General features: G+C 39.3%; 1 long non-coding RNA gene across 1 annotated transcript; it reads right to left on the bottom strand.

The window, feature by feature from the left end:
• Nucleotides 1-515: 515 nt before the first annotated feature.
• LOC134737397 (uncharacterized) lies at nt 516-7,563 on the bottom strand. The gene is made up of 3 exons (XR_010122278.1): nt 7,522-7,563; nt 7,097-7,158; nt 516-1,103 (listed from the first exon to the last, which is right to left on the bottom strand). It is a non-coding gene; the product is annotated as an uncharacterized lncRNA (long non-coding RNA).
• Nucleotides 7,564-11,758: the final 4,195 nt, after the last annotated feature.

An 11,758-nucleotide genomic window follows, 5' to 3' on the forward strand; every position in this document is an offset into this window, starting at 1 on the left:
TTGGCAGGTGCAGGGCAGAGGAAACAGCAAGTCCAGATCTGTAGCTTCCCTTTAACTTTCTTTCTTAGGCACTTGATCCTTCACTGCAGATGCCTAGAGGAAGGTTTACAGGAGAACTGAGAAATTCTTTTCGTGTCTTGAGAAAGTTTTTTTGGGAGGGAGTAAGGGGGAGCTTTATAGGGCAACATGAAATCCAAAAAAAAAGTACTTTTATGAAAGCTATCCATCAAATGTCAAGGATAATAATCAATTTTCTGTCACAATGAACTGATAAAAGCTTTCAGTAATAATGTCATGGGGGGAAAAATTTGTGTTGGAACTCAAAACGCACAGCCCTGATATCAAACGAATTCATAAAAGCTCGATGCCGCTGTAGCCCTCGGAGGCATGACAAAATACAATTTCTCATCCACAGGATATAGAATAATTCCCCTCTTTTTTATTTTTACACTGAGAAAAAGCAGAAGGAAATCTGAATTTCAAAAAAAAAATTACACAATCCTGCTTTTGCAGGTGAACATTAGTGATCATTTTGGCCGCTGATATCAGAAACGTTCTGGTGATTTCTCTCACATCATGCAAATGGCTGCATAATGCCTGCTCCTCTTGGAATGTACAATCAAATCAGCATTCTAATGCTACAAGCCGGTGATGAGCTTGGGAATAAATATGCAGGAGCACATAAAAAAAATCAAGGCAATCAAGAGCAGCCAGCGTCCTCGCTCGGACTATAAATCTTTGTCTATTTCAATCGTAAGGCTGGCCGAATCAGTGTAAAATTCCAGCGGGGATGTCATCAATTTCTGTTAACCTCTCTATTCCTCTTTGTGTTGGCTCTGGGGTGATGGATTAGTTTTGTCACTTCTGCTCGGTTCACAGTATGTTAACATGGAAGGGTGCAGGCAGGTGATGAGGAAAGGTTATTGCTGTCCCAGCCTTGACTCTCATGTGCTCTCTTCTGTAGGATCTGGGGTACCTTTCTGTCTGGGGACACGGTATCTCCTTCTGGTTCCAGGATGCTCAGCTCAAGGACCACATGCGGGCTGGGCCGGTGTTGAATCGCAGGTTATCCTTTTGAAGTGGAAACAGGTCTATCTACACAGCTTTCAGAGGAACAGACAACAATGAAAGGAAAGAGTTAGGAACCTGAGCTCCAAACGGGACAGAATCTTCTCTGTTAGCAAGGGTACCTTAGAAATCAGGATGTTTGCTTCTCAAATGCCATTGTGGTTCCTGATTTCTCTGAGACTACTAGGAAGCTCCTCCCCAAATTCTCCAATGAAAACTAATACTGCTTTATTAGAATTTGCACAAAGTGTGAGTGCCTCCTTGTCTGCAGGAAAACTGGAGCAGAGTGTGACAGGATTGTGACGCCAAGAGCAATGACAGTGGAGGGACCAGGCCAGGTGTTTGAGATCCATTGTGATTTGATTGCTCTGCCTAAGAGAGAGAGAGAGAGTGTGTGTGTGTGAGTGTGTTTCTGTTTGAATGAACAATTGAGTTGAAAATATATATTCCTAAAGGTGATGCCTGATGTATTTTATTGGTATAGGCTATCCTTGGAGATCCTGACTCACTGACTGGTCCAGGGCATAGCTGTGCCTCTCTGTGCCTCACTTTCCAAACCATAAAAGGCTGTTCCTGGCCGTCATGTTATGGTTCTCTGCAACAATTCTAACGTTGTATTGAGGGTCTTCGTTTCCCCTAGAGATGCGTTTTAACACTCTACAATACATGGCCTGTGTACGATATGTGACAATAAGCCTAGTGGCTAAGTCCATATTCTCATAGCACACACATGTGCTTCTGAGTATTTATCCAAAGGAGTGGAAATTAAAATCTTAAAGTGCTATTAGCACTCCTGTGTTTGTTGCAGCACTATTTACAACAGACAAATATGAAAACAACCTAACTGCTTACTGATGAATGAATGGATGATAAAAATGTGGTGTATACATACAATGGAATAACATTCAGCCTTAAAAAGGAAGGAAATTCTGCCATATGGGATGGCAAAGATGAAACTTAAGCACAATATACTAAGTGAAATTAGCCAGTCAAAGGACAAATACTGCCTGATTCCATATATATGAAGTATCCACAACAGTCAGTAGGCTGAGAGTGTTTGCCAATGGCTGGTGGAGGGGAAGTGGGGAACTGCTAATCAAATTTCAGTTAAGTCAGATAATTAAGTTCTAGAGATGTGCTGTACAGCATAGTGCCTATAGTTAACTGTATTGTGCACTTAAAACTTTAAGAGGGTGGATGTCATATTAAGTGTTATTACCACGATAAAATAATTAAAAAAAAAAAAAAAACAGGTTCCAGAATGCGTTATTTTTGTTGCAGTTGCTACTGTTACTAACACATAGCTTATACTATGTGTTATCCAGTCTAGTAACAACTAGCCAAAGGTGGCTGTTTACGTTTTAAATTCATTAAAATTAAGTAAAATTTAAAATTTTAACTCTTTAGTCTCACTAGCCAAATTTCAAGTGTTTAAGAGTTACCTGTGACTCGTGAGTATTGCATTAAACAGCATAGACATTGAACATTTCCATCATCATAGAAAATTCTATAGGACAGAGCTGGCTTAGGTTGCATTAGTCTAAATGAGTTTATGCCTTTCAAAGTAGTCACCAAGGGAAGCCAGATATTCATTTCAGTAAGGTTGCCATTGTTGAAACATGGGAGCTTAGTTATGCAGCTATTAATCAAAGATGAGGCATGCTCCTAAGGTAATGGCCTGCTTGGAAATTGACTAAAGGAATTCCAAAGAAGTTTCATGCTTGTTTTGAGTGATGGCAAAGTTATTGAAATAAGCATGATAGAAAAAGCCTATAGACCTTTGCTTTAGGTTCATCTGGATTCCAGACACAAATCTGACACCTCCCTGGGTCTCAACTTTCTCATGCACAACACAAGAAATAACACTTTCTCCCTAAGTTCTTTTTTTTCCTGAAATTTAAATTAGATAACATTGTAAAAAAGTCTAGAACGGAAGCTTAAAACATATTTGTTCATATGAACTTAAAAATTATGTAGGCATAACAAGATCTCCAAAAAGTTTTATAAAACAGTGTATAGTAAAAAGCAAAAGTGAAATGGTACTTTTAAAATCACTGGAACACAAAGCCAAGCACAAACTAACCACCTGGGTTTGTTTTTTTTTTTTAAATTGTGGGGTGAGCTAGAGCACGTGGGTGTCTCCCGGTTCATATTTACATCCTTTCTGCTGACCACCTAAGTTTTTCTGGGCTTCTAGGACCTCCATTTGTAAACCTAGTCCTCCATGAAATGGCAAATCAGCCATAACTTCTGCAGGCCATGCATTGGCAGATAGCAATATGAGCCAGGGAATAGGATGCTGCCAGTGGAGGGTCATATTCCAAGCCTGGGATCCCATGTGGGCATATTCATCAGGTTGTCCATAACCCCTTACCTGGTATCTTTCACTTTTAATTAGAATGGGGAACCTGTGTGCAAAGGGTATACTTTTGAGCAAAGCTTTCCTCCTTTATTGAGGGCCTTGATTCTTCACACTGGTCTTTGCACTTGGAGCCTGATTAGTGGCACACTAGCCATTCCTCATTGCCACCCTCAAAGAGACAGGATACTACTCTAAATCCAAGAATATGGGTGGGGCAGAAGCATCTTGCCAAGGCTTGAAGCCTAGCAACCTATTGTTTCAGGCCATCAGAACATCTCCACCTCTGAACAATCTGTTCATGTTGTTTGTATCTCAAGGCTATAGATCTTTGTCTTGTACATCACGCTAAGTGCTCCATAAACATCTGATAAATGGTAAGTAAATGTGGATGAATGTTACATGTTAACATTACGATACAACATATTGCCAAAGTCAATGTCTAGTTTCCTTAACAAAATAGCAGCATTATTTTATAGCTATATTTAAGACTCATCAATTAACTATGAACCAATTAACTTATTTGTTGGTGTATTAGTCCATTTTCATACTGCTATGAAGAAATACCCAAGACTGGGTAATTCATAAAGAAAAGGAGGTTTAATGTACTGACAGTTTCACATGGTTGGGGAGGCCTCACAATCATGGGAGAAGGCAAAGGAGGAAAGGCAAGTCCTACATGGCAGCAGGCAAGAGAGTGTGTGAGGGGAACTGCCCTTTATAAAATCATCAGGTCTTGTGAGACTTATTCACTGTCACAAAAACAGCACTGGAAAGACTGACTCCCATGATTCAATTACCTCCCATCAGATCCCTCCCATGACACATGGGGATTATGGGAGCTACAATTCAAGATGAGATTAGGGTGGGGATACAGCCAAGCCATATCAGTTTGCACTGATATGTAACAAGATATATGGAATAAACATGATAGAAAGTAAACAGGCTGGAGACAGTGGCTCATGCCTGTAATCCCAGCACTTTGAGCGGCCGAGGCGGGCAGATCACCTGAGGTCAGGAGTTCAAGACCAGCCTGACCAACATGGAGAAATCCTGTCTCTACTAAAAAAATACAAAATTAGTGGGGGGTGGTGGCACATGCCTGTAATCCTAGCTACTTGGGAGGCTGAGGCAGGACAATCACTTGAACCCAGGAGGCGGAGGTTGTGGTGAGCTGACATCATGCCTTTGCACTCCAGTCTGGGCAACAAGAGTGAAACTCTGTCTCAAAAAAAAAAAAAAAAAAAAAAAGAGAGAGAGAAAGAAAGTAAAAAAGTAGAAGAAAGAAAAAAATCATGTCAGTATTAATGCACATTAGATATGACACATACTAATAAACAAAGATAAAAAATGCCTATGAAATTGTATTGAATTTCCACTATGAGTTGAAGTATTTTGCTATACTATTATTTCTAAACCTCAAAACCAACTTGGTTTTTAAGTCAACTAATGCACAGAGAAACTAATTGATTTGCTCAAGGTCACTCAGTGAATGCAAGATTCTGGATATGAATCCAGGTGGTCTCCCTTTCTACCCCATGGGGCTACAACTATAAAATCCAGTTTGGTGAACATCAAAATGTAGGAAATTGGACAAATAACAAAGATTGGTGATTTCCGTAACTTGGGAAAGCTATTGTGTTTAGACATGAATATAAGTATATCAAACAAAGATCTGAAAAAATAAAACCTTTAGCTGGAATCCACAGTCTGGCAGCCCAAGTGGTATGGAAACTCTTTGATCTATCCCAGGAACATCAGAAACTATAAATTAAAAACCGACCACTACTAACCCTATCTAGGGAGGCACTACCATGTGGTGGTGAGGCAAAGAGCCACTGAAACTAGATTATCTGCAGTGGAATCTCTGCTCTGCCATTGGCAAGCTCAATACCATTAAGCAAGCTATTTTCAGCCATTAAGGTCTAGGTTTTCTCATCTATAAAGTGGGGATCTTGTTACCTACATCACAGGGCTACTATGGAAGTTAAATCTGATAATCTATGTGACGTGCTTAACACAGTGCTCCCTCGGGCTACGTCAATGGCACCTGTTTATATTTTTATAGTAACTGGTGCTCTCACAATGCACTGTGGTGCACAAAGCTCTTCCACAGGCACAGTTTCACTTGGTCCTGGGCTGTTTCAGTCAGATGTGGTACCAGGATCACCACACTCATCTTGTTGATGAGAAAACTGCACAAAGGCAATGCAATCTACCCACATGACCACACAGCCAGGAGGCTGCAAGTCTAGCTGATTTCAAGCCTATAGCATTTAGAAGAGAGTTAAGACATAAATTTAAATAAAGGATTAACATTGCTATGGAGACCAAATTAATCAGAAAACAGTGTGGTCTCAGCTCCAACTTGAACCATATATGTATCTGTGTGGCCTGTGTGTGTGTATAATGGGGATCTTGTTACACACATGTGCAGACACAGACACACATGTGCGTGCATGAGATTGGATAACTACTTTTAAGGATTCAGAATAATCTGACCCTGAGGTGGTAGTATTAGGAGGGTATAGGAAAGACAAGGTAATGGACAAAGGCAAGTGAGAGACATATCCATCCAAGCAGGTGTTAAATTGTAAGTTCTACGAGCACAGGAATGGACTGCTGAATTTACTATGTTAAGAAAATATCCAATAGAATGCCTGATATGCTAGAAGTTTTTGTGATTAGTGGATAGAAGAATAATTGAAAGCTTGGATGGAGAAATGTAGGAAGCCAGCAGGAAAATCATTCTAACTAGTCCAGTGGTTCTCAGCAGAATCACGATAGAATCACTTGTAGAGCTTTTTACAAACTGTGGTGCCTGGACCCCAACATAGACCAATAGAATCAGAATCTCTGGGCATGGGGCTTGAGCAAAAATACTTTGGAGTTCCCCAAGAGAGTCTAGTGCCTAACCAGGTTTGAGAACCATTGATTTGATACCACCCTTTAATTTTACATATGGATCCATGTGCAGAAAGGGCTTGCCTAAGGATACAATGCAAATGTGTGGTGGTGTGAAAGCAAGGAGTGTGTGTGCGTGAATGTATACTGTGATTTCTTGTGCTATTCCTTTCATGCATGCTAGTGATTCTTAGGCTTCTGAAAGTCATTCTCTATTTGTCCTCTTTCTATAAGTTTCCTTCCCCTATAAGCCTCTCTTCTGGGTTTCCACGTTTAGAAGCCTCCACTGACTTCTTGTGTCCACAGGTTGAGTGACTTCCTCCAGTTGGTGCTCTCACAGTCCCCTGCGTTTCCCGAAGCACATGGATCCCAATGCACTGTGCTTGTGAGTTCTTACTCCTGTGTCCTCCACTATAGGATGAGTTCATCAAGGGCAGAGAGGATGTCTCCTTTTTAGCTGCAATCTCCAGGGCTTGACACGCAGGCTTGATAGATAATGAATAAATATAGGCCAATTGCTTTACATATATAAAAGTGATTTGTATATGCATATTCGTGTGAGCATATGTCATTTGTGGAAGACCTAGTTAAAGGATACATTTTGCTTGTACATACGATTAAATGTAAATGAGATAATTTAATTTAATTTGACAGAATCTGTTGAGCACTTATATCTAAAACAATTTGTAAAAACAGAAGATTAATGATAGGTAGGACATAGTCTCTGACCTTACCAGAGCTCTCAGGCTAATGGGTCAGGCTTACCAGTTCTAACAGTGCATTCTTCAGAGTGTGTTAACTGTGGTGACAGACCGGCAGGCAAAGCTCTGAAGGAGCAAAAATAAGCTGAAAATACTTGTTTAAATGAAACATTAATTCAATGGTCCTTAAACTCCCTTTGGAGGGAAGGTATAGGTCTTTGTTGGACCTTGATGAAAACTGTGGATACTCTTGATGAAAACTATGGATGCGTGTACACAAGGAATACCATTTGGAGATTCACTGTGAATTTTTCATAGACCCTTTGGCCACCCACAGATACAGAATAAAATGTTGGGCCCTGGTCACTACCTCCATGTGGTTCAATGACACCCAGCTTTGAGTTTTCTGTGCAATGTACCGAGCCAGGGTTTTTCCCATTCAAGACAAGTTAGCAACCTAGGGACTAAATATGTTTATGTGTTTCTTACCTCCACTTTGCAAGGGCTGAAAGGATTAAGAAGGAGGTTCTTTCACTGCAGAGGTGCCAGACATGACAATACCCAACTGAATTTCCTCTTGATGTGGCTGTGGCTTGGTGCATGACCTGGCAAAGAAAACCCTGGAGCACCACTGGAAGGTCAGAGTTCAGTCACTACACTGTTCTTTGAAAGAAACAAATTCTCATTGTTACGATGGGTAGAGTCACTTCCTGATTTGGGATCGGCATGTCAATGGATTCCTCATTGTGCTGAAACAAGGGTGCCATTTCTCCTGTAACGTCATTCACTATTTCCTGGGCTGAAACAACTTCCGAGAAATTTCTATTAACTACCTGCCATATTATTTAATGCAGTGGTTTTCACACTTTGGGATCTCACTTTACAGTCTGAAAAATTATTGAAAACTCAGAAAGCTTTGCTCATGTGGGTTATATGCATTAGTATTTACCATATTAGCAATTAAAAAAATGTTTAGAATACATACGTCTTTATTCATTTAAAAATAACAGCCACATACTCATTACTTGATAATGAAAATAAGATATTTATAATAAAAAATAGTGAAATGTTCTCCCCAAAAAAACCTCTGAGAAAAATGACATTCTTTTTTACGTTTTTGCAAATCTTTTTTAATGCCTAAATTAGAAGACAGCTGGATTCTAATGTCTGCTTCTGTATTCAATTTGTCATGATCTATTGTTTTGATTGACGTGTATGAAGGAAATTGAGCCTCACATAGTTATGTAGTTGGAAGTGAAAGAAGCATTATAATAGCTTTTTCAGATACTTAGGGATAGTGTTCTTTAACAGTACAACAACAAAATTCAACAAGTGGTAGTTTCTTCAAGGTTAGTTGTAATGTAAAAGCTGAAACCATATCAATGAGCTTTTTATGTTCTGTTATATTAAATTCTTTTGGTCTGTTTAAATGTAATTAGTGATAGACTCATACATAATTTTGGAGTACCATATATCTGTCATTTGGAAAGTACAATATTGGTTCAGGAAGTTATACAGATCTTCCAAATGCTGACACATTTCTTTACGCATTACCAAAAAAAAAAAATCACCTTCATTAAAGATGATTTTCAGTGATCTCATCAGAAAAGTCTTTAAGTATTGGGAAGTTGTCAGGATTATGATAGTAGATACAAGTTTTTCAAAATTCTAATGTTAACTTGAAAGCTCTAATTTTATTATTGGCAACGCATACAATCGGTTGTTGTTTGGGGCTTTCAGAACCTGAAGGTGGGCATTTAAAGTGTCTTTAAGTCTTCCTATTAAGAGGCATGCTCTTGGGATTGATGAGACTGTTGTGTTTCTGTATGCAACAGAGGGGCTTTAGGCATACATCCCACCGTGTCAGTCAGAATCCCATAAAAACTGTGCTAGAAAGAATAATGACCCCCAAAGATATCCACATTCTAATATCCAGAACCTGTGAATGTTACCCTAGATGGCACAAGGGACTTTGCAGGTGTGATTAAATTAAGAACCTCGAGATGAGAAGATGATCCTGCTTTATCTAGATGGACCTAGTCCCATCACATAGGTCCTTATAAATGGAGAACTTTTTATGGCTGTATTCAGAGCAGAGACAGAGATGTCACCACAAAAGAAAGACCCAGAGGGAGGCAGTGGTGCTGACTTTCAAAATGGAAGAAGGAGGTTATGAGCCAAGGAGTGCAAGCAGCCTCAAAAGCTGGAAAAGACCAGGAGATGAACTCTCCCGTAGAGCTACCAGGCAGGGAGGTCGCCTTGCTAACACCTTGATTCAAAACACAAAACGAGACCTTGTTAGACTTCTCACCTATAGAACTGTGAGATAAATAAGTGTGTGTTGTTTTAAGCCACTGTGGTAATTTGTGTGGCAGTGGCAGAAAATTAATACAGACCTGTACTCCTTGGTTAAGATATAATAACATTGATAATTTTTCCTGTTTTATTAAATACATTCTTAAGTAAACCTGGGAGGAGAGATGACTACCAATGCATTTTGGGACCACTGCCTTGATCAGGGCTAGGACTCCAGGAGTTTTGCCCACCAGTGCATTGTATTGCCAGTGCAAATGTCAACACAGAGGAAACGGCAGATAATGCCTGGGTATAATTATAAACATAGTTTTGGCTGAGTGTGGTGGCTAACTCTTATAAACTCAGCACTTTGAGAAGCTGAGTTTATAAGGCAGGAGGATTGCTTGAGCCCAGGAGTTCAAAGCCAGCTTAGGCAACATATCAAGATCCCATCTCTAAAAAAAAAAAAAAAAAAAATTAGCCAGGCATGGTGGTACATACCTGTAGTCCCAGGTACATGCTGAAGCAGGAGGATCCCCTGAGTCCAGGAATTCCAGGCTGCAGTGAGCCATGATCACACCACTGCATTCCAACCTGGGCGACAGGGACAGACCTTGTCTAAAAAAAATTATTTTGACCTCATGGATCCCTTGAAAATGTCTTAAGGACCTTAGGGTCCGTGGCCCACATTAGATTTTAGTTGTACAACCATTTTTCATAGCATCATGATAATCCCCCCTGTCAGTCAAGTTCAATTTGTGAACTACCTAAAGAATTAAACTAAACAGTTATGAGTATCAACAAGTAAGGTGAGATGGAAATTTGGAGCTCTTGAATTTTATCTTTTGAGAGTTCCTTCCATAATATTCAGATTGCTGGGAAATTTTCAATGCAACTTTGAGTTTTAACACATCAATAACCTGTACATAAGCATTTTCAGTGATTTAATTTTGGTTTCACTCTATCTAGTATATCCCAGTATTTACCAATTTAATTAAAATAAAGACACAAATACATACATCCTTCCATTTCAGTACATGGTTCCATCTATTTCAATCAAATTATTCACTTTCTCAGAGAATTAAAAATGATGAAATTGATGAAGTTTTCCCATGGGGGAAAACTTTTTTGGGGAGCAAATTCAAACCATCTAAGCTGGAATACATGGAGCTAAAAATGTACACTGTGGGCTTTCAGAACCTGAAGGTGTGCATTTAAAATGTTTTAAGTATTCTTATTAAGAGACATGTTCTTTTTGATTGATTGATTTTCAAAAAAAGAAATCTGCCAGTGAAGTAAAAAATTTAGCAATAGTTAAAAGTTAACAGCAGTAAAAGTGATTACACTGAGGACACCAAAACCCTCTCTGGGAGGAGATCCACTCAGTGTCTGACCAACCCAACTCTACAGTGTTGAACTAGACACAACAAATAGATCCTTCATTTCTGATTTCCAAAGCAAGGACTGAATGATTTACTGAGGGGTAGAAACCCATTTAGACTGAGATAACACTTAGAAATTGATGACTTTGCTCCAAATACTAAATCTCTCTAATTGTGGTTCTTTTAAAAACATAGAATTTTTATTAATAAGCTGATGTCTTCTAAAGTAGGTAGATCATGAAGACTGGCAAGCCTTTTGTTTCCTAAGGACTCTTAGGAAGGTGTGGGTGTGGCAGTTTCAAGACAGGGTCAGAGAAAGTGCTGCATTACTCTTCACGATGGAGGGTGGGCCAATTAGGATTTTCAAGGAGAAGATGCAAGTAAAAGGAAACAGCAATAATTAAGGCTGAATAACGTGGGAGGGAAGGTTAGGAAAAAAGAAACCTTCTGATGATGTAGCAGAGAAGAGGAGATCTTGACAAATAGACATGTTTGATGTGTTTTTTTTTTAAGTTTATTATTGGGTATGAAAGCTTCAGCACAATCTACAGTTCTCATTAATGCCTTTGGTGCAAATGGATTCATTCTGGGGAACAGGAATAGATTTTTGAATTCTGCTTCAAAATTGGCATGTGCAACCAAGAACAGCTGAGACTTGTATAGCATGTAAAAGAAGCCACAGGCAACCTATGTGAAGAACCTGCCGAGTTGGGTGCACAGTATTTATTTTCTGACTTGGATTCAATAAAGTCTATTTGAACACAGGGAAGTAAGTTCAGTTTTTGTGAATAGAGGCAAGAGTTGGGACCAGAAATAACCTGGTTCTGTGCCTAGGTCTGGGTAGGGCCAAGAACAGGTTTTACACAGCAAGTCAGAGCTCCATCATAGTTAAATTTCTACCAGCAAGGGAAAAGTGAGAAATAACATTTTTCTTTCTGTTCACCTCATGGATAAATAAGCACACAAGTATGATGATTCTATTTCTTGAGTGTTTACTATCCACCAACCCTAACCAGCCATATCACAGCCATTTTCTCTTATAGCAACTC

Source organism: Symphalangus syndactylus, chromosome 8 (genome assembly GCF_028878055.3).
Source record: "Symphalangus syndactylus isolate Jambi chromosome 8, NHGRI_mSymSyn1-v2.1_pri, whole genome shotgun sequence".
NCBI classification, from domain to species: Eukaryota; Metazoa; Chordata; class Mammalia; order Primates; family Hylobatidae; genus Symphalangus; species Symphalangus syndactylus.